Here is a 24105-nt window from a genome sequence, read left to right on the forward strand (position 1 = left end):
GCAGAGGGCCCGGTATTTCAAGATTGGCTTACAGATATTATAGAAGTTCATTATGCCCGAATGTAGTAGTTAGTTTTCATTTCTTTTCAAGACAAGAAGTTGTTTCTCATACCTTGTTTGTGCATGTTCTTCTGCCTTCCTCAGAACTGACAAGAACATGCACAAACAAGGTACTTACAGTTCTGAGGAAGCCAAACTGTTAACAAACAAGGTATGACAAACAACTTCTTGTCTTGAAAAAGAAAGGAACACTAAATTGGCTTACAGAGCTAGGCAAAGTAGCTGCTTTTGAAAGGATATCCTATAATGAGAAATGGGAAATGTTTTTAAGACTATATTCTTTACAGGGTAGCTAAAATGTATCAGCATACATTGATCATTATGGGCTGTTTTTGGAGGGCTGACATGGAAATGAAGGTGGAGGTGGACTGGGTGTTTACTGGAAGACTACCTGTGTGCACAGTGAATTTCACATGGGACAGTGAATAGACATGTAGTAGTATACTGTAACATATCGAGCATGGACTCATTTTACCTGTCTGGGACTCCTTAGGTACTTATTTTATATTATATTGTTTTTCTTTTATGTTTTATTGTCACAATAAGATTGTGTATCTTAATTTTGCCTTATTTTCTGCTGGTTTTTAGTTTGGTGTTGTAAAAAATTCAAAACTCAATAAAAGTTGAAACATAAAAAAACATTTTGGCAAATTGGCCCATTGCCATAATCCCTATAGTCATAGCAGCAGGTTTGTTACCTTTAATTGTCGGTGCAAGTTGTTTTTAGAACGGCAGAGCAGAGCCGTGAGCTGCTCAGAGCTACGCTACGGAGGCTCATGGGATTTCTTGGTTTCCCTCATCAAACTCATCAAATACACAATCCAACAACTCCAAAACGCTCTGGTGGACAAGTTGTGAGCTGCACATTCACCACACTATGAGATAATAATGGAGCATTACGAGACTGCTTGTCGAAAAACTGCCCCCGACGGGAACGCGCATCAGCGGTTTTGCATGAATTTACCTGGAAAACAACAACAAAAACAAGAGGCATAATGTTGTTGAAATTGCACGTATTTCAGATTGGTCATAATATAGTAAGATATGTACAAGATAGTTCAACTGTAAACATCTTAAGAATGTACTAACAAAGGGAAACATTTAGAGTTGTCATTATTTATAGGTTATTATGTTCATGTTTTACTGGTCCGGCTGTAGCTATGTGGCTCCTGAACTAAAATAAGTTGTACACACCTGCTCTATGTGAAGTCTCCTCCTTCTTCTCCTCTTGTTCGAATTTGCTTTCACTCCGGCCCATTGCTAAGGCCAAGTCCTGAATTGTAGGAGGAAAGAAAAGGACTGAAAAGCAACAGAAAAAACAAGCCAGTGAAATTCGAGGAGAGTCTCCAGCATGAAGCAGAAATGTTAAAGCAGTGCGTTTCATATCTAAGCCTATTGTATTGTATTGTATTGTATTGTTTCCCTTACATTGCATCAAGCAAAGCATAAACTGTTTTCTTGTCTGCAACAACATCTATTGCACGTCTGTCCGTCCTGGGTGAGGGATCCCTCCTCCGTTGTTCACCCTGAGGCTTCTCATATTTTTCCCTGTTAAAGGGATAGTTCACCCAAAATTGAAATTTCACTCATTATCTACTCAGGAAAGGCAAAAGAAGGAGACCGCACACAATAGCTCCCTTATGTGCAGATTTATTAGCACATCAATAGTAACGTTTCGAGCTCATAGCTCTTCATCAGACTAACTGATACACATCAGACGCCCCGTTTTTAAACCTGCCCCTGAGGGTCACATGGTGAGTCACATGGTAAAGGGAATGTATAAGTCAGAAACACATCTTTGTGCAAAACCAAAACATACAAAAATCAGTCAAAAACTCCATCATAATTAAATAGACCAACACCCATCAGGCCGACTGGCCGTCATACAGATCTAATGAATTAGAGGCGCCTCTAGTAATAGGATGGCTCATTTTCAAAGTCTAGGACAACTTATTACTAGACTCATTGGGCCCTACTTTCCTGGCGCAACTCAGGGTGGCGCAGCGAGGCGAGCCCTGACGCAGCTGGCGCAGTGGCATTTTCCTCCAGTGCAACAACGTGCGCAGCGGATTCGGTAAATTGGCAGACTGCTGTGCGCTGAGATGGGAGTGGTCGCGCAGCAGGGGGAGGTGTCGACAGATTCGCCGTGGCGCAGTGACAATTTGTTGCCGATAGACCGCGCGGAGAGTGCGCTGAAAGCTCGCCAGCTCCAACCTGGTCTAATCTCAGCACAAGGCGAAGCGCAGCCAGCGCAGTGGTAATTTGACTGCCCAGCTCACAGTTGATGTTCTGGACCGGACCAGAACATCAGTTTCCTCCCGTCTCACTGGCTGTGAGAGATGATAGTTTATTTGTTTTCAGTTTTATTTGTTATGGTCGCGTGACGATGCGGCTCAATAAATCAATAAGTAAATACATAAATATAGCAGATAATCGTGTAGTGTCAACACAGCAGTAATCCATCCTCATCTTTCATCTGTGCAGCCTTTGATCTGTCATCAGTGTGACGGGACAATCGATATAGATGTGCTGAATGTCTATGCTGTAATCTGTAGGTGCTGATTCAAATCTTCTCTTCCACGGTGAAATCAAAGGCGAGGAGAGGAGCTCATTTGATTGGTGAAGATCTGACTCGGCTGTGTCAAACCCACTCCACGCCTTCTCTCCTCCCTCTATGCCATTTGCGCCGGTGGGAGGGAAGTAGGCGGGATGCGCCCTGCTGCGTTTCGAAGGAAAATTGCAAACTGCTCCTGGCCACTCCCCGTTGGCGAAGCGAAGGCGAGGCGCAGGCCTGATCCGCTCCGCCTGCGCCTAGTTCACGAAAGTAGAGCCCATTATCTACTCCCCCTCATGTGGACTAAGGGCTGGGAGAAGTTTCAGAGTCCTCCGTGGCTTCTCTGAGTTACAGGGGGTCTCGGCGTAGCAGTGCATGTCCATATAACGGTTGCTAATGGATACCAACTGTCTTCGTAACAAAAAGACACACCAAAAAACATCCAAATACCTCCATGCTGCTCGTCTGTAATGTCTGTCTTGTATTGAAGCCCCGAAATGTGAAATTGTCCCGAAAAAAATTAAATAAGTCTATATTTCAAGCTTGTTTGTAGCGGAAGCTCCTCTTCCCGGTTTGTCAAATTTGGACGAACCGGGAAGAGGACGGACCCTGGTTCGAACTATCCCTTTAAAAGGGTTTTCTATGGAGTTTTTCCTCAGTGGATGTGAGGGTCTAAGGACAGAGGATGTTGTTATGATGCCATGTAAAGCCCTTTGAGACAAACTGTTTTTAAAAACGGGCTATACAAATAAAATTGCCTTGCCTTAAGATGCTGTCAAGATGTGACTGATTGTTGTAAGTCTGTTGTTAAGGTCCTTAACTACAATGCTGTCATCTTTATTGGTGACCCATAGTCATGACAAACAGTGCATGGAGTGATTGGTAGAGAAAAGAAAAATCCAGATTTTATTTGTTGATGTTCATTCATGCAACCAGCTGGGCCCCAGTGTGACAAGGAAACCAGAACAGAGAGGGATGGAGAGAGGTAAAAATAGAGGAGGAGGAGGGGGTTAGTGTGGAGGTAAGGGAGGGGCAGCAGGTATCAGGGGAATACAGAGAGAGAGCGAGAGAGAGAGAGAGAGGCTGCAATGAAGGAGGCTGATGTCATCCCTGTGAGGCAGCCAATCAGAGAGCAGCGGGGAGGGAGAGGAGGGAGGGAGGACAGGCAGAGCTCAGAAGGGTGTGTTTTATGTACCACTGCAGCATCAGTGCAAAAAGAGAACCCAGCAAAAGGCACGACTCAGTGGAGAGGAAAGAAGAGAATAACAATAAAGAGAAAGAGAAGAAAGAAGACAAGAGTGTGACAAGGAGAGAAAAGAAAAGACGACAAAGACACGAAAAGACAGAGAGAAGCAACACCGGCAGAGGTAAGAAGAAAACAAAAGCATCTCCATGCTGCTGGTGTCTGGCTCTGCATGCATGGATGTGTGTGTGTGTGTGTGTGTGTGTGTGTGTGTGTGTGTGTGTGTGTGTGTCAGTGGGCTGTATGGTAGTTATGGACGGGGGTGTGTGTGTGAGGATGTCTTACATAATACGATGGCTGGTGTGAACAACAGTGCTGGTTAAGCTAGGTGTGCATTAATGTGTGAATCACTGCACATACATGTGTGTGTGGGTGTGTGGGTGTGTGTTCATACTTCCCCTTCTGTCTGCTTTCACTGTCTGAACCTTTTGACTTTAAAACAAGAAGACATCAAACAGGGGACGGCCCCTCTGCTGTGTGTGTGTGTGTGTGTGTGTGTGTGTGTGTGGGTGCATCGGTCTTCAGGGAGTGTCTGATTGACTGGTTTCAGCTTTTTCATATCTGATTTGTCATCTGCAGCAGCGTCTTTTTATTAATATTGAATGAAATGATGCACTATACAACATTATAGTGGTAAATTATTCATCACTGGTTTTGTAGCTTCCTTCCTTTTCGTGCCAAAACTCTTAGACACACTTTAGGCAGGTATGAATTAGCTCTTTTTTCCATCTTCATTGGTAGAAGCCTCATATGCATATAGCTTGTCTTAACTGACTGACCTGAACTGCCCTACACTGTCCTCATTTACCTTGTATTAACAGAACAGAAAACATTCTGTGCAGCAGTTTGCAGTGCCTAGACCTCTGTTAGCGCTGATGATTTAAAGAAAGGCTGCAATTTATCAGTTCAACCAATAGAATACTCTCAGTTGGTCGTAATGTCCATAAAAAGTAAAAAAAAAAAGTGAAAAATACTCTTTATAATCTCCCACATCCCTAAGCGACTTCTGACAAATGGTCCAAATTACAAAGATATTCAGTTTGTTGTCATGTATGACTGAGAAGAGTCACATTTTCACTTTTGAAAAGCGTGAATCACTAAATGTTGATTAAAATGACCAGTTTCTGATAATCAATTAATAAATTAGCTACTTGACACAGCTATATGTGTCTCACAAAGTCAGACAAACCACTTAAGAATAGTTTTTTGCACTGTGCCTTTTATTCCTCGGCGTATTTGTCACCGTCATACTTTCATCAGGTTTCTATTTGCCTGTTTACTCAAGAATTCCTCTTTTCACTCGTGGCAACACGGTTTACGTAAGCCGCACAAACATCTCCCTTCCTACTGTTTGCATTGTGGGGGGGTTTTCTCACCGTGACTGAACTCAGAGCAGGCCCACTACCTGAGAGGAGGTGGATGAGAAAGAGGGAAAGTTGATAAGCAGAGTGGAAGATGGAGTGAAAAACTGGCAGGGTTAATCAGAGGGGAGGAGGAGAGATTTACCCCGGAGGAGGAGAGGGAATCCAAAAGGAGCTGGAGAGAGGGAAGGCGAGAAAAAGAGGGAGATGAAAAGAAAGACTGGGCTGGGAATAGGATGAGAGAGGTGGAGGAGGAGGGGCAGTGGGGAATGACTGGCATAGGAAGATTTTTTAACAGAATTTCCTTCTGTCTCCTCTGTCAGGATTTATTAACAAATCAGCGCTGGTTTGGGATTTTACAGCCTTCACACTTTACCACTTCATTTTACAAATTATCTGAGTGAACAAATGTTGGCTACTTTAAATAATGTTAACTCAACCAACTCAAATTGGTTGATTACCGTAGATGACCATTTATTAGCCCGGGCGTTTAATATGCTAAATGGACTTGGACCCCGGGCGTTTATAAGAACCAGGCGCGTATTTGCAACAGGCTACAATTTATTTTTGCAATGAGCAGCACCAGACCATCATGCAAAGAACAAGGAGATCACCATAGCAACACTGGAACAAAACTACTTTTTCCCCCGACGCATCTTTATTGACATCAGACAATAAATACAAAGACAGTTTGTCTGTGTAACCGCGACACAGGGAGCTGATCAGAGCAGTGTTATGAATGATAACGGAAGGGGGGGTCGATCGCGGTCATTTCAACACTGTACATTAGCGCATTTATCTATATCCCTATATCCCTCAGTCTAGCGCGCCTGTGTTTGTGTGTGTGTGTGCGCCTGCATGCGAGAGAGAGAGAGCGAGAGGAGGGGCTGACTGACAGAAGAGGTGAGAGCTGGTGCTGTTAAAAAAAAAACTTTTGTTTTCTGTGCAAGACTATGGTAAACACTTAATCGCCCGGGCGTTTAATTGAACCGGCGTTTATTCTGCCAAATGAGCTCGGACCCCGGCGGCTGTTAGAGCACAGGCGCGTATTTGCACGCGGGCGATTATTTGGTCATCTACGGTATGCGTATACACTCATGGCATTGAACTGAAACAATGTAGACGTGTTCAACAAAATGTTTTTTTTAGTATAAAAAAGGTAGAAAATGAAGATTCCCGCACACATGGCCAACTTGCAGAATTTATTACATTGTGACGTTTCGGTACGAGACCTTTTCCAAGCAAATGTTTGTGCCAACACAGGAAGCCATCTTAAACAGGAGTGGCCGTGTGACACAAACCAATCACTTCCCCACACGTCTGGGCGTGAGGAATTCAAATATTAAATATCAACATACAAACAATAGAAACATCATCAATATACAAAGGTAAAGAGCAATTAATATATACAATAAATATTAAGCTGCCGTGACTGGATACATTAAGTCCTAATGGAAGGTAATAGCTAATAATCACAGTCAGAAACAATAAATACCACAGATACAATAGAAAAATAGAAGACAGAGGGACTTGCAATAAAAAGTGTACAAGGATACAATAATAGTAATAGTATAAAAAAGGTAAAATGTGAAAACCGAGTAACAGGTTTGATTTGAGCAGAGTGAAGGTTGAATTTTATTTTTTATTTATTTTAATGTTTATTTTGCAGGGACGATACATACAACATTGCCACAAAGAATGAAAAATGCGATGCATACAAGACGTCTAGCTTCAGCTAATTTGCAGTCAGAATTGCCCAGAAGGAGAGTGCAGCAGCAGATGACAGATGCTGATGGCTCTGAGCAGGTGCTGCATCAGACCAGAGCCCAGTCACAGGACAGAGCTCTCTGAAGAGGCTGAAACACAGAGGATGCAGATGCAGGAGGAGGTTTCCTGGGCAGGGGGGGTGGGCTCAGCGTGGAGGCAGCGCCGGCACCGGCTCACTGAGCCGCTTCCTCTCTGTCAGAGGAACCAGCTCAGGTGGTTCAGGACTCTGGTGGTTCACAGTTCTCCAGCTCCTGGACACCTACCCATGAAGGGAGGAGGCAACCGAGCAGATCCAGAACCAGAACACACTGGAAAGATTATATATCTGGTAGTGTTGTAGTCAAGACCACCTGACTCCACACCGAGTCAAGACCAAGACCAGAGTATACCAAGACCAAGACAAGACCAAGACTATGAGGGGGCTGAGACTGAGTCAAGACCAAGACCACATCCCAAGACCAAGACAAGACCGAGACTTTGAGGGGGCTGAGATTGAGTCAAGACCAAGACCAAGCCAGGGAGAGACCAAGTCCAAGACCAAGACCAAACCAATGCGAGACCATTTTCAAGACCAGTACTGTGTTCAGTACCAGTTCTCATAATAATCATGTGTATTGATATTTACAGTATTCCACAGCTAAAAAGAAAATATAATTTTATGTCAAATCTAAACCATATTTAATATAAACAAGGTTTGAATTGAACAGAAGAAGTCTCCTCCCACTGTTGATACTGGTGCAACCAAGGTTTTCAGATGGTCACACAAGCAGAGACTTCTGTAGAGCAATTTCATTCAATTACATCACATAAACCAAAGAGAGCGAATGACAGAGAGACATTTGCAGTTAAAAATAAGATGTCACTGCAGCTGTGGTCTTGCTTGGACTTGAGACCAGACCGAGTAAAAATGTTGATCCAGACCTTGAAAATGTGATCTAAAGTCCAGATCTCGAGTATTACAACACTAATATCTGATGTTGGAACATTGCTGGGGAGAGGGACGTCTCTGCTAGTTTAACTATGATGGATGATTAGCACAGAAAAAGCAACACATACTTTAAAGGAGACATATTCTCCCCCTGTTCCACAAATTAAAATAGTTCCCAGGTGTCTTAAAGACATGTCTGTGACACAATACCCCAAGGATCAAACATCACAGCTCTTTTCATCCTCTCTAAACAGCCCTGTTCAGAACGGCTGCTTTCAGAGTCTGTCCCTTTAAATGCAAATGAACCACTGGTCCCAGGTAGGGGTGGGGTTATGCAAATTCTAAAACTAGTTACAACACTGGAAGACAACCAAGGGAACAGCTCATAAAACCACATGGATTTCAACCTAGGGAGCCTGCATATTACAGATTTGTTTTGTCAATTCTCACATTTTGAGGGCCTGAAGGCAAAACAAACACCTAAATATATGTTGAAGAGCCTTCAGAAAGTGATTTTTCCATAATATGTCCCCTTTAAGATTTGCAGCATGGTGACTTAGCGCTGTTATGACTGATATTTCTTTCTGGCTAATGTCTTCAAAGCCCTGCAGCGTTCAGTCCTGTCTGTCCTGTTGTTATTACAGAAACATGAAAACATTCACTTCCTCTATCGAACTTTGACGTCCAGTTTGGAAACTTGAGGGGCTTATGGGACATTTTTGTTGAATACAACACAAGTTGAATAAACAATGAAGCGAACGAAACCTTTAAGTTCCGGCTTCGCTCACCAGAATAAAGTCACTATGCTAGTCAAACTCTGATGTAGTAGCATTAAAGGTATATTGTGTAGGAATTACTCCCATCTAGCGGTGCGGTTGTACTGTAGATCGCAAGCAACTCAATCATATTCATGCTGCATTCACGTGAATTTGGGCGGACCACAGACGGACGACAGCCGGTGCACGTAACGGCATAAACAAGCCTCTCTGTAAACAACTGGCCCGTCAGCACGAGGCAAAACAATACACGTGACAACATGTTGTCATGGCGATGTGGTATTGTTTTACCGGCTTTCTCTGGACTTCTGTGACTAAAATGACATCTGGTTTGTTAGCGACGGCCGTCTGCCCGACTGCAGGTGAATGCAGCATCAGTGTAACGCTCCATTCCTCCTCACTGCGTTACCGCGGTGACTGAGCCGACAGCTCCGGTGTCTCCGCTGAGTGTCCGTGGTTACCTACCGTCACCATGGCGACACCACATGGTAGCAGCACCGAGCTTACCCGCTCCATGGAGATATGAATGATATGAACGGCTCATTCAGAGCTGAAAGGAACACTTCACTTTGTTGATGGGGGGGATTACTGGTTAATGAAAAACAGACTTTTGAATGAAATAATCGATTTTCGTGACTAGATAACAGGAGAAGTTACACAATGTCCCTTTAAGGTAAAGCTCCTACTGAGTGGAAGTCCCAGTCCTGAGCATGCCACAAAATAATATAGTTAGCTGATGAACTGCTACTTGACTTTTTCAAGATTTCTTTATATAATACTGGCAGATTTTGACTTGAAAAGGTACGGTGCGAGGGAATGGCATGCAGCAAAGGCTCATGGGTCCTTGGCCAGAGGCAGTACACTGCAAAAACTCAAAATCTTACCAAGAATATTTGTCTTATTTCTAGTCAAAAGAAAATCTCATTATACTTAAAATAAGACTCATCACACAAAAAGTAGCTTGTTTTTTTTTTACCACATTTTACTTCTTTCAAGGATATTTTCACTTAAAATAATCTGATAGTGGGGCAAGTTTTTCTTTCTTATTACAAGCACAAAAAAACTTTCTTTCACTGGCAGATTTTTCTACTTATTTCAAGTGAAAATATGTTTGAAACAAGTGGAAATGATCTAAAAACAAGTTAATTTTTAGGTGATGAGTCTTATTTTAAGTGGAAAGAGATTAGTTTTGATTAGAAATGAGACATTTTGACAAGAAATAAGACAAATATTCTTGGAAAGATTTTGAGTTTTTGCAGTGTACGTGGACCAGATGAGACACCACGGTTCCCCTCCACCTCCTTTTTTCAAACTGTATTTACATTCCCTGCTTTCCATCTAACTGAGAATCACTGTGCCGTTGGAAGTAGCCAGAATGACTGTCTGACCTCCTGGTAGCATCTAGATTTGTGCGATACTGCGCAGACTGAAAGGACAACATGAATGTCTGTTGTCCTGGCGGGTCCATAAAGTCAATGACAGTCTCTGGAGGCAGGTTGACTAAAAGGTCTGAGCTGCAGGACAGAGACGAACCACCGAAAATGAGATTAGTTTGACTTTTGCTCCTTCTCGGTTCCTCTCTCTCCGTCTCTGCCGCTGGCTGCTTTAGTATTTCTCATCGGCCAGTTCCTTATCCATCTTCATCTGTCTCTCTCACGCCCCCGCTCCCTCCCCTATGATCCATCCTTCCTCTCTTTTGCCCTTTCTTTCTCTTGTTTTTCCATTTCTCCTCAACAGAATGAGGCCTTTGTGTGGAGAAATGAGAGGAATGCTCCTTACTCAATTTCCTCTCTCTTCCTCTTCTTCGTGTCTTCTTCACAACTCTTCTTCCTCCCTTCAACCCCTCTCTTCCTGGTTTTTGTGTGTGTGTTTGGGGGTTGGTGTGTGTGTGTGTGTGTGTGTGTGTGCGTCCATTAGCTGGGATTAGAGACTGTAGGAGGGTTTTAACAGCCCCTCTGTGTTTGGGGCTTTAATCTCCTCAGAAACAGCTAATCTAACTTCAATGGCTTTAACACATACAGTGAACACACATGTGCGAACACACACACACACACACATGCTCAAGTCTCCTCCTACAAATATGTGACTTCTGTCTGTTTTCCTATCCAGTGTGGTTGAACCATGACAAAAGTCCATTCATGCCGTGACCACAAACACAGAGGACACTTTATCAGCCAAATATCAGAGCAACAATATCATCAGTTACAAATATCCACATGGCGCAAAATATTTCTGAGCACAACAGAAAGTATAACAAGAAACTGATGTGACGTCAATCTGAGTCATAACACACTCACACACACGTGTTCCTGGACAAGTTGTGATCAATGGGAATCATTCCAGTCTGCATATTGGTTTCATTAGCAGCTAATTTGTGAAGCGTCGTGTCTCATCTGTAATGAAAGTCTGTCAAAACTTCACCACGTTCTAATAAATTCTAAGAGACGAGACCTGCACGGAAACGGAAACATTGAATCAATCTGTGGGAAAACTGATGTAAACTGTTTGTCACTTTTCGAGAAAATCATTTATTGGTTCTAGCCTCTCGAATGTAAGAATCTGTTGCATTTCCTTGTTCCGTCGATGCGTGAAAACAGTGACCAGCGTTTTTCTCTATTTCCTGCTATTTAAATCCAATGATGGTGATCATTTGAAACAAGCAAATAATCAGCAATTGCAGCTCTCACATGTGACAACCATCCTCTTCCTGTAGTTGATCAATTCAATTCACAAAAATTCATCAGCCCCCCAGCCCCCCCTTTTTTCTACCATTGTTTAAATGTGATTCATTTATTAATTTATGAAATAAGCACTTATTATATATACTTACATAAATTACTAAATTAATATAAATTTGAATGAATATATATACAACAAATATATATATATACAGTACATATACATACAGTATACATATATATATATTTACAAAGTGCTTATTTCATAAATGAACAAATGAATCTGGTGAAAAAGAGTCATTAAACCAGCAGAGCCTCCCCCATGCAATAATAAAAATCCATATTTGTGAGTTTCAATTGCTGCCCCCCCACCTTCTGTTTGTATTTGTCTCTTTATACCTGCTATAAAACATCTCCCAAACCCGGCCATCTGTCTGTCTCCCTGTGTGCGTGTCGCTGTGCTTTAGTTGCACAAAGCGCCACAAAAAGGGAGATGAGGAAAGAAAGAGGAGAGCGATGTTTCCCCAAAAACCAGACTTCTGCTTTAACACACTGCAGACCGGTGGAAAGGCAGGTGGGGTTACAAGACAATGGCAAAAAAAACACAAAAAAACATAGTATGTGTGGGCATTTGTGTATGTGTGTTTGAAAGAGAGAAGGAGAGAGGTGAAGTGAGGCGGTGTACAGGGAGTGGCACCACAGAGAAAGCGAAGGAGAGGTGTGGAGGGACGGAGTGGGGGATGGGAGAAAAGAAGGAGGGGCAGCGTGGGGGATGGGGGAGAGCGATATTGCCGTGTGCTGCTGCTGGAGTCGGGGGGTTACCATGGTGATGGGGGGAAAGACAGAATGGGATGGGATGGGAGAGAGACTGACTTCATGCACACACACATACACACATACACATGCACTTAAACACAATGCAAATTGACATTTTCACCGACTGATTGAATAATATGATAAGCATCAAATCTCCATTTAATTTAAACCTTCCTTCCTGTTTACCGAGGGTGGGGTGGTGAGGAGGAGGAGGAGGAGGAGGAGGAGGAGGAGGAGGAGGAGGAGGAGGAGGGGAGAAGATGAAGGAGAAGGAGAACAGGAGATGGAGAGAGAGAGGCTCCATGAGTTGAGTGGAGATGAAGAAACACAATCTCCCACCTGGGAGTGGTGTAACTTAGAGACAGGAGTTGTGGCTTCCTGGACAAAGGACAGAGACGTCTGCTTGACAGTGTCTCCTGGATGAGAGGGACTCAGGCACTCAACACAACCACACACAGACTGACTGCAAGTCATAGTGAATACAAGGAACATCAGTTTCAACAAAGGATGAAAGACTTGTTTTGTAACATTTTGATCAGATGATTCACAGTCTTTAAACAAAAAAAATATGCTGTGTGAATAATGTGTGTGTGTTTATGTGTTTAGCTGTGTTATTTCATTGTGCAGATTGTGTGCATGTGGGGATGTTGTCTTCATTTCGATTGTGTTTCGTCATTCTGCATGTGTTCTTATGGAATTATGTTCCTATGCAACTAATCTGCAACTGCAAATATGCTTTGTGGGGTATAATTGCAGCCTGATTACCATAATGAGGAAACGGATGTAAATATGTTGACACTGACTGAACAGACAGCATCTTTGTTTTCCATCAGATATCTGATCCCCATGAATACCATCCATTTGTAGTGACTCCAGGAGAAAAACATTTATGGTGAATTCAGATTCAACAGGTTTGCTTAGATTTCCTTCACTCACTGTGAACAGATGGTTTGGGTTATTTGATGTGTGCTTGTGTGAGGTACTGGACAGGCTCATCTGCAAAAACATTTTAACCACTTCAAAAAAGAAAAAGAAAAAAGCTGGTATCAGTTGAACTGACTGATGGACAGTGATGTGAATAACAGTGTTATAATATAACAGCGTTACTTTTTTCAGTAACAAAAAGTTAAAAAGTAGCTAACTGTTTCCCCGTTATAACACTGTTATTGCTGACAATAAAATGGGTCACTGTTACTTGACTCAAGAAGTCCCGTCATGACTAAGGCCTTGTCCACACCAGTTGCAACATGTGTTCCTGGTTTAACTGTTCTGTCCACAACCGTGCTTTTGGAACACTGAAACCGGTCTTTTGAAACCGGGGTGAAGTTTTCGGCCTATGTGGGTTTCAGCGGTTATGACAACCACGATTATTTCCATTGTTTACATCAGAGCTGAGCGCGTGCTGATGTAAATAGTGCCCGTCCGTAGAGGTTGTTAGCTAGAGTTAACGTTAGCTTGCTAGCTAAAATGGACGTGACAAAGTAGTTGTTGTTTATTGGCTGTCAGCTGTGTTCGGTTGTCATATCCACTTCCTCAACCTAATTCAACAATGGAGGCGCCTGGACCAGCAACGAAGGAGACTGCTCCTCTTGCTAGCGACCTCAACAACTGCAACTTTCTCAAGAAGACAGCAGCAATGTGCCTGGCGTCAGCGCAGGTTCTACTTTGATTGGTTTAAACAGCCTTCCCGTTTTACCTTACATCGCCACCTATTGCGGGTGTACGGAGTATTTTTATTACACCACTCGTGTGGACGCGGAATTTTATTTAACAAACCTTTGTTTCAAAAATACCCAGGCTGGTGTGGACATGGCCTAATACACCCATTTAAGTGTAAGTTAGGCCTATATAGCCTACACATTTTTTTCAGTCCATCAATTAGCCTCAAAGAAGATGTTTATTTGGAACTAACCAACTCACTCAGTGTTTGGTTAGTTAGTGATACTGAGTCAGTTGGTAATTAGTTGCTTTTATAATGTAATACTAACTCAGTTACTTTTTTCGCAATAAAGTAACGAGTAACTGTGACTAATTGCTTTTTAAAACAGACAGAGTGGTGAATATGAATACGAAACATGTTTTTTGGGGGGCTCATCATTTCTCTAAAGCGACAGCTGATCAGAATTATCTGTAGGTGATGTAAACTTTAGGTAAGTGTGTCACATGACTAATGTCGAGTTTTGCTGGAGTCGGGGTGTATACACGTGTAGTCAAATTGGTGAGGAAGTTTTCCTTCATTTGCTTCTGCTCCCTGTGTGTGTGTGTGTGTGTGGTTGTTGTTTTTTTTAAAGCCGAAGCATCAATAAAAATATCCAGAGACTTTGTGTCGACAGCGAACGCGCCTCATTCCGGCTAATCCTCTTTAGCTGGAGAGCAGCCGCCGGGATCACCCTCACACCTGGAAGATCAAGACGATGAGGTTATCACGTGAAGAGCAAAATCAAAGTGCAGGGGGGATTAGGTGTGATGTGTGTGTGTGTGTGTGTGTGGATGGCTACTGGGAGTGTGTGTGTACTCAGTGGACTGGCAGCAGCTGTGAGGAAGAGAAGACGTCTCAGAGTCTGAGCAAGGCAGCCAGACGTGGTGTGTGTGTGGGGGGGGGGCTGATGTGGTGGGTGCAATCCAGGTTGTGCAGGAAGTTGCATGATATTGTGTGTGATGATGATGATGATGATGATGATGATCATGGTGCCAGTGGTGTAAACATTTCAGAGAAACTGATATCTACCACATCACATCAGGTGATTTTCCATCCTGACTGTTACTCAGCACATGAACCTGCTGTCATGAATGTTTTCACATCAACAACAGATCAAATTGTTGGATATCCACTCATAATAACATCATCATCAGCTCTGCAGCTAGAGCCTGTCCTGAGTTAAGTAAGATTGGATCTTTGACTTCCTCCTCCTAATGAGCTCACCTCGCTACACTCTGCCATCAGTCACTGAGCTTGTTTACCTCTTAATAATAGCAGAGATCACATCACAGAATATTAAGTCTACATGCTTCCAGTACAACACAAAATAGTCAGAGGAATTATTTATCGACTGTATCATGCACCTAGGGAAGCAATAGACTAGAAGATGACATAACTCTGCAAAGAGTTTGCATCTATCTATCTACATTTGTTTAATCATATGATAAGCAATAGGACTGGGATTTAACATAATGACGTAACAACAACTGTCCTTTTCTTTTGGCCATGTTTGGACTGAGAATTAATCCTCGTAAGTTGGGCTGCATCGGGTTTGGGCTTCCGACCCGGTCGGGTTTAAATTTTCTGGCCAGTTGAGAACTCTAGCATGAATTAAACAGCTTGGAAACTGCTCAAATAGGCGATCATGGGCTTTGAGAGGTTCTTTAGATTCACAAGAACTTGCAGAAAATTGAAACAGACTCGGCTTCTGATTGAGACCAGATTTTATTCGCTCAAACATGCAGCTCGACCCGGCCCAGTACAGGAGACCGGCGTCTATTAGAGAATTTACAGGATGCCCACAATGCCAACAGAAAGTGCTTTTTTTTTGTTTGTGTGTATGTTTCTGTGTTAACCCCCCCCCCCAAAAAAAACAAAAACAAAAACTCAGGGTGGTCTATGCAAAAATGTCCCAGCTACAGATCACTGAATTATCTTCATAATCTGACACTCAGACGTTTCTCTCCCACGTCAGAACCAACTCATTTCACCTCGGTTATGGTGATGTTGTAGATTTAGCTTTAAAGCCTGATTGACTTCGGTTTACTCAGTGGGGGAAAAAAAAGTCTAATCAGATGTAGATGCCGCAGAGAGAATTGCCACATATTATGATCCTTATGATACAGCAGCCACGGCGGTCGTGTGTGAGACATTTCCTCTCTGCTCTGGCTTTGTTCCAGCTCTTTCTTAGAAAAGTGGCAGAGGAGCGAATGAGAGAAGAGGAAGAGGAGAGACAGAGTCAGTCAGCAGTGTCTTTATTGGTGCTGGTTAACTGCTCCCGTTCAACATATGTGATATATGATCATGTCATGTATTGATTGACGTGGCAGTACGGCAGTGGGGTGTGTATTCATTTACTGAAGCTTTACATTGTTATTCTGTATTCATCGCTATTAATAATGACGTGATTTCATGTTTTAATCCAAACTGTATTAACATCATTAGATTAGATTGGCCAATTACGGTTCACTAAGAGGATTACATCATTTCTAACTGAGATCCCTCCATACTTCATGTTCATATTTGATCATTTTGCCCTTAATTCATACAGAGATGAATTACAGTATGTGACCCCGCCGCCTCGTGTCTCAGCTCACCCCCCTCACTGTTTATTTCTGTGAAGGCAGTGATAGATGTGTGGCCGCGGGTTTTGTATATACCACCCAGAGCGCTCTGTTACACTGTGGCCTTTCACAGCTGCTGCCTCTCGCCCCTCAGCTAAATCCAAGAGACGCTGGTGGAGGCGGGGAAGCCACCCGGCGCGGGAGCTGCTGTTTATCCAGGAACATACCATCACTAATGACTGATTTATACACTCCCGTGGTCCTGCGCTTTGTCGTGTGGGGAGAGGCAAATCAGAAAAACAGACCCATGGAAACTGCATGGCTTTGTGTTTGCAGAGGTGTGTGTGTGGTTGGAAGAGGGTGAAGGGAAGAGGGGGGGGGTCTAGAGGTGGCTAAACAATGTCACGCCAATAAGAGCTCATTTGAATGTGAAAGGCGTCGGGTTGCGCTCTGGGACCAGTCCACCCCATCCTGTCTGACAGAGGCAAATAGAGAGAAATACCACAATGGCATGATTCAATAGTCTGACGGACAAACATATCTATAGACACCGGAGCTTGGATGATCACACAATTAATAATCAATGAATAGTTTGAGTCAGTTTCAAACAGTTTCTAGTGAATATTCGCATTTCAGGTCATAGTTATCTCAAGGAAATTTAAATGGAAAGCAACTGGACTTGGTTATTTGTCTAGGAAGACGTTTCACCTCTCATCCAAGAGGCTTCATCAGTTCATGTAGCATCTGACCAGGCTGGGACTGGTCCAGTTTCTAGTTCCAGCCTCTGAAAGCCGGAGTTGGTCATCATCCTTTTGGGGAACATGAAATCCGATGGCGGTCCATCTCATGCTGGACCAGATCTCACCTGACAGACGACCAATGCCATCAATGGATCTGCACCATTCGCACCATCAGCTAAAACCTCTCAGCCACTCATTAAACCCCTCAGCGGACCAATCGACAGTGACTGTGTTTACATGCATGGTTCAGGTCAATATTCTGGTTTCTTAAACATTCAGAACAACCCGTTTACATGCGTGAGCAGACAGGTTTATTCTTGTATACATGGTAATTGTAACCAATTGGGATATCAAAACAGCGATACACGGACAACGTCTCGACGCACAGAGAATGTCATGATGCAATGTGCACTATTTCAGCTTCTTCTTCCTGTATCCAAACACAACAACAACAGCAACAGCACGGATAATGAACAGCCCGGGGCCGGTAACAGTCGCCTTCGTTGGCGCTTTGGTGCTGGTACTGACCCACCACCAGTACTTGACACTATTCTTTGTCACTTTCTTTATTAATGGAAGTTTTGTTTTGTTTTGTTTATTTAGATCCCCATTAGCTTTTGCCACGCAGCAGCTGTTCTTCCTGGGGTCTTTTCATCTTCATAAATGACTAATACAAACCATTAACACACAACACATACTTACAAAAATACACACAGAAAACACATACTTAATGCATACACGTACAAAACAAAACATCCAAGACAAACACTTAACATACATTACCAGCTCCTACATTGAATCACTACACAACAAGGATGCCAAGACCCAATTTACAGATATAGCCTACTAATGGTCAAAATTACGATCAAAATAATAATCTCTTAGTTTCATTTTAAAACTAACCATTTTTCTTTGTTGTATAAGGCGAGAATGTCATTTGCAAGTAGTTCCTGTACTCAAAAGACCAAGAGAACCAATAGAAGATGCGTAGAACACAAATGAATGTTCCTTTCAATGAGGATATCCTGATAGGTGTATACATGACCAACTATTCAGGTTAGAAAAGAAGTAACCTAGGGCTCATTTTCAAGTTTTTCAAAAGGGTTCTTGGTGTTTACATGGCCGTGTACAACCGGGTTATTGCTAATGTTCCGGTTATGACTGCATGTGACTGCATGTAGATGTAGTCAGTGTGTCAGTTCGGGGTTTGGGGGGGGGGGGGGTTGGTTGCACTTCTCATGCCACAGCCTCTCTTTTATGTTTGAGGCTGATAAGACGGGGGAGTTTTCATGTTTAAGTGTTGCCTGGAGCAGTTTCTCAGATACATCACCGGGGCTGAAGCAGAGAGAAGAAGCCGCTCAGAGGGAAAAGTAGTTAACGATGGTGGAGTTGGTGGTCAGAGAGAAAACAAAGGGGGGGAGAAGAGAAGAAGTGGAGGACGGCGGGCGGTCGGAGGCCTGTCAGTGGATGTGCTTTGTTCCAGGGTCAGAAACCTCCGCGTGTTTATTGAGTTATTCATCTCCTCACATCCACAGGGACTCCCACTCTCCTTAGGCACAGACACAAAGGCTGCTTAGCACAGACACGTGGCTGTGGATGTCTGACCCACTACGTGTGTGTGTGTGTGTGTGTGTGTGTGTGTGTGTGTGTCTCTTTGCCTTGCGTTGAGATCATTCAGCTGAAATAAGGGTGCTGATGTTGGCATCAGAGGGCTGACTCGTGTGCTACTCTGTCATGACGCAGGAAAAGAAAAAGAAAGCCAGTGTGTGAGTTGTCAGAAAAGACTTCTGACTGGACGTGTCGTGTGACACGTCTGAATACGGGAAACTGAAGGTGGTGAAATCATATCCAGCTGCAGTGGGCGACTGGGCGTCCAGCCATGATGACAGTAAACTGACTGGGGGGTGAGGAGGGAAAGAATGAAAAACACTGTTACTCATGATATAAAGGGTCATTTTCTAGAGGCTGTAAGTCTTTTTTTGAGGATATGAATTAAATTCTTGTCATTCAGGTATGATATTGTTAGAGATTATTGTTGCCAATCTTTAATTGGTAGTGGGCTTAAATTTACAGAGAGTCTGCATTAGAGACTTGGCACATGAAGTGTGATAGAGGAGAATGTTTGTTACACAGTCTGATGAAGGTTCCTCATTAGAAATGTAGCATCCAGTGGTTTTGGAGTGCGTTTGGACTGTGTTTCCACTGCAGGAACCTCAGGGTATTTTACAGGATGGGGCTTGAGGTTTGCTCGGCGTTGATTGGGTGTACTCAGAGCAGGATGTGATGCCAAGAAAAAGTGCCACAAACCCACCAATCAGCAAATAGAAAGTGTCGATACAAACACCAGAATAACAACAACAGAAGCGCTAAAAGAATCCATTCATTTTTTTATTTAATTATTTTTACATCAATGTGTTTCCTCTTCCTGTCAAATGAATTCAAATGTTTGATGACTCATCCTGCACTCTAGGGTGTTCAGAATTTGGCACCCAATTAAAATTGTTTTTCAAATTTTACGTCCCTCCCCCAAACTTTAAAGGGACAATGAGGAGTTTCTCCATCGGCAGAACGAAAAATTCCACGACAATAAAAAAGTCTGATATTAATGTGGATGAATCTCCGTTACCACTTGTTAATGGTCCATTTTAGATAAATCTATGGTTTTGTCTCTATGGTTATTTTGTTATTATTAGTGGTGGTGGAAATGCTGGGCGAGCCGACCAGCGTTTCTTTACTTTCGGTTTCGTGGCGAGTCATGAGAATAACGCCGCCGAATCTCCGTTTATGGTGGGAACTACGACGGTATGTGATCGTCTTCCAACCTCTGACTTTAATTCTTGATGAATGAAAACATGAGTCTGTCTTGCACCGGTCAAAGAAAAAACGCTCCGCTTTTCAAAAACTCCTCATTGTCCCTTTAAATACTGTTAGCAATTGCCACAGCCTCAGTGCTACAGTATAATGAGCTAATTCGTGAGTATACCCCACGTACTCCTGAGATGTACAGGGGACGGTGAAGACGGGGGGAGGGAGAGACGTCCTTCACATCACGAACATTCAACACTATTAGCTACCGTAGACAGCAATCAATATCCATGACAGGTCCCTCACCAGCTTCCAATTTTTACGGGAAACACTTAACCATGAGGAACTGAAGGACACTCCTCAGTCTTTCAGGACGTCTTAACACACACAGACACACACCAACCGTGTCTCAGAGAACACAGTGTAAACAGGTTCATGTAAAACCCAGGCGACCTCTGTAAACAGCAATAAACTGCATCAGGAAGCGGACCGATCGGTTTGCATATTTGTGTTTAGAGCTTTCAGAAAGTGGTGCAAATGTATGAACTCTCAGAAACAGGCAAATGGATGCAGCATGCAGTGAACCATTCACACGTCTCAAACAGTGCACAAGAGCTACACAGCTCAAGAAGGTCTACACCACAGACTGAGGTTTCAGCTGCAGCAGCAGTTTGGTCAAAGGCTGGAAAAGATAAAGGTTTGAGTTCAAATCAATACAGATCCACTTTCAGATCACTCATGACTTTTTCAACATTTTATCGAGACCGTGATCTTTCCTAAGACCTTAAAGGGATAGTTCAACATTTGGGCAAATTGCCACAATCCATATAATCATAGCAGTAGGTTCATTACCTTTAATTATTGGTGCATGTTGTTTTGGGATCAGCGGGGCAGAGACGCGAGCTGCTCAGCGAACACAATGGAGGTGAATGGTACAGGTCCCCTGTCCCTCAGAACTCATCAAATACACAATCCAACAACTCCACAACACTCTGGTGGTCCATGAAATAATAACGTAACATTATGAGACAGAGTTGTTTTCGAGGCAAATATGTAACCGGAACTACATTCCAGACATGGCTGCTGGGCGGAGTGATTTCAAAAGTGCAAGTAGTTCCAAGTATTGCTTCGTGTGTCGTAATGTTACATAATTATACATTAATATCTCATAGCGTGGTGAATGTGCAGGTCACAACTTGTCCATGAAAGTGTTGTGGAGTTGTTGGATTGTGTAGGCCTATTTGATGAGTTTTGAGGGACAGGGGACCTGTACCATTCACCTCCATTGTGTTCGCTGAGCAGCTCCCGTCTCTGCCCCGCTGATCTCAAAACAACATGCACCGATAATTAAAGGTAATGAACCTACTGCTATGACTATAGGGATTATGGTGAATTTGCCAAAATGTTGAACTATCCCTTTAACCATGTACTTGAGTTCTTCTATAGAAACACTGAGAGCCTCATAATGTTTTAACTCCAGAAACACACATCATCATGAAAATGACTGAAACATGTCGGCACTGAACCTTTATCAGATGAATCCACTCGTGTGTTATTGTTGCCTCTCAGTACAGCCAGGGAGGGTATTTAAATGAGTTAATAGCATATGAATAGCAATTTCTAGGAAACACACACATACCCACACACACACACACACACACACACACACACACACACACACACACACACATATCATCACACTGCACACACACACACACACACACACACACACACACACACACACACATATCATCACACTGCACACACATGCACATTTAACTCAGTGGTACTTTATTAAAATGACAGTTCTATTACATATTCATGAAGCCTGATGTGAAGGACATCAGTGATGTGATCTACAGACTGACACAAACACACACACGCTCTCTCTCTCACTCACACACACACACACACACACACACACACACACACACACACACATTTTGATGATATCATCTTTAGGTTGCTCAGCCCAGCTTTTTGCTCCAGGCTGTAGCATGGTCAGCATTGTGTGTGTGTGTGTGTGTGTGTGTGTGTGTGTGTGTGTGTGTGAGTAGTTAACGTGAGGTATGTAATGAATAATGAATTTAGGTGAATCTAGGTTATATGGCCAACTGGGAGGGACAAAGTGGGAATAGCCTTTTCTCTCCTCATGTGTTCACTTTGTGTGTGTGTGTGTGTGTGTGTGTGTGTGTGTGTGTCTGTGTGCATTTAAGGGGAAGCACTCTCTTCTCTCCCCTCCCCTCTCCTTTCTCTGCTTTTGCTTAATCTCTCCATCCACACTTCCCAGATCGGAATCTATCAATGAATTAATTTCTCGCTCTGTCGCGCACTATCCGTCCACCTGCACCCCCTCCCTCATCCTTACTTTATTTTCCCCGCCCCCCAGCCCCCCCAGCCCCTGATCCCCCTCAAACCCCGGGCCTCCCTGTAGACCATCCCACCTGCACCCGCCCTGCCTCCTCCTCCTCCTCCTCCTCCTCCTCCCACCCCTCCCCTCCCCTCCCCTCAGGCCTCCCAGTGGACTGGCTGGTCCACCTGCCCCTGCCCTCTGCAGGCCCCTCCGGTTCTGTGGGACCGCTCAGGACCCTGGGGTGCCAAGGAGGAAATTAGTACAGTATGTTCAATGTTAACTGGTACAGAACGGAAATATGGCTGCCCACAGGCTCTGAACCGGCTCCATGAAGCTGTCAGTCAAATGTACAGCCTGTGTTTCAGTGTCACCAAACATGCTATAAACCTAATGCTGTGTTTCACCTGGTTTACGTTACAAAACAGCACAAAAACACACTTTACTGTTTTTTTTTTTTTACAGTTTGATGCTTATTTGCCTTCCATAATTTTATGAGAACTACTGATAAACAGGGCCGTTGTATTGGAGAAAGGTGATGATAACTCTAGGGGCCCAGCGCCCAGTAGGGTCCACAAAAACCCCAGTAGTCTGAGTCTTTGTATGACTGAATTATTCTGCATAAGACCCTGACTGATACTCATAGTAATGCTGCATTAGCATCAAAACAAATTAGGCTAAATAAAAAATGATGAGGCACTATACTTAGTTTAGTTTATTTCGGTCTAGACATGTCACCTCATCTTACATTAGAAATTAGATCGCACATAAATACAGCAGCCTGACAAGGTCTTTAAAGACAATAAAAAGAAAAACAACAAGAAACAAAACGGACATTTTTGTAGGCTGAAGTTTAGCTTATTTTGCCTACCCTATTTATAAATCAAGTTATATTTAATATATACAAATAGAAGCAAATAACAGTCAAAAAAAACAACAAGCAAACAAAAAAAAAACAACAAAAAAACAAAAACAGCTCTACAGCACAGCAGACTTACAATGTAGGAACACAACAACTCAGATTTGTGTAATTTGAGTTGTACAAGTTTGTCAATGGTGGTTTAAATGACTCCAAACATGTGTTATAAATAATATTTCATTTATATGCACTAATCTGTGCAGGAGACACTTATGTAACTTAAACCTTTCTTGTTGAACATTAATGCAATATATAATATCAAATAAGTTTGTAACACATTGTATTGCATTTGTAAGCAGATATAAAGACATTTTTAAAGTCTTCCCATATCCTGTCTCTCTAAAACTGTCGGGTCAATTAAACGCAAAAAAGACAAATACTTAAACGACAATCAAATGCACAAAATAATTTTACAACTACAATAGATGGTGACTAAATTTATCCAAATAAAAACACAGTCTACCTGTCAAACTGCACCAATCACAGGTTCCCTATGGAGCCTGAGAGGCAAAACCCAGGGCAGAGTCCACAGATGCACCGTTGCTGCTCATAAAGCTTTATTGATGTGAGCACACTGTAATGATTAAACGCAACCATTTTTATGAATGATTCTCTCTCAACTGGGTCCTGTCATCTGGGCAGTAACAGGACACTGTTCCTGAAAACGAAAGAAAGAATAAAAACATGTTCTACTCTGTGTTCCCAGAGACAAAAACCTTCAAATATCTTGTTTTGTTCAATTAAGTGGCTAAAACCCAGAACCTTTCAATTTAACAGCGGTGAGACCTGAACAAGGAGCATATGAAGCCAAACCACAGGCGCTCAAACACTAATCTTTACAACCC

At 42.9% G+C, this 24105-nt stretch overlaps 1 protein-coding gene across 2 annotated transcripts in view; it reads left to right on the plus strand.

Annotated features, from left to right (window-relative positions):
* Nucleotides 1-3782: 3782 nt before the first annotated feature.
* Nucleotides 3783-24105, plus strand: part of LOC146984038 (neural cell adhesion molecule L1.1-like) — a 79011-nt gene continuing 58688 nt past the window's right edge. The window contains exon 1 of one of the 2 annotated variants that reach the window (XM_085780861.1): nucleotides 3783-3981. The gene's annotated coding sequence lies outside the window, so the exon portion shown is untranslated. The remainder of the gene's footprint in view (nucleotides 3982-24105) is intronic. The other variant, XM_085780862.1, reaches the window with a different exon arrangement.

This window comes from Trachurus japonicus, chromosome 7 (genome assembly GCF_045865225.1).
Source record: "Trachurus japonicus isolate A0001 chromosome 7, Traja_1.0".
NCBI lineage: Eukaryota > Metazoa > Chordata > Actinopteri > Carangiformes > Carangidae > Trachurus > Trachurus japonicus.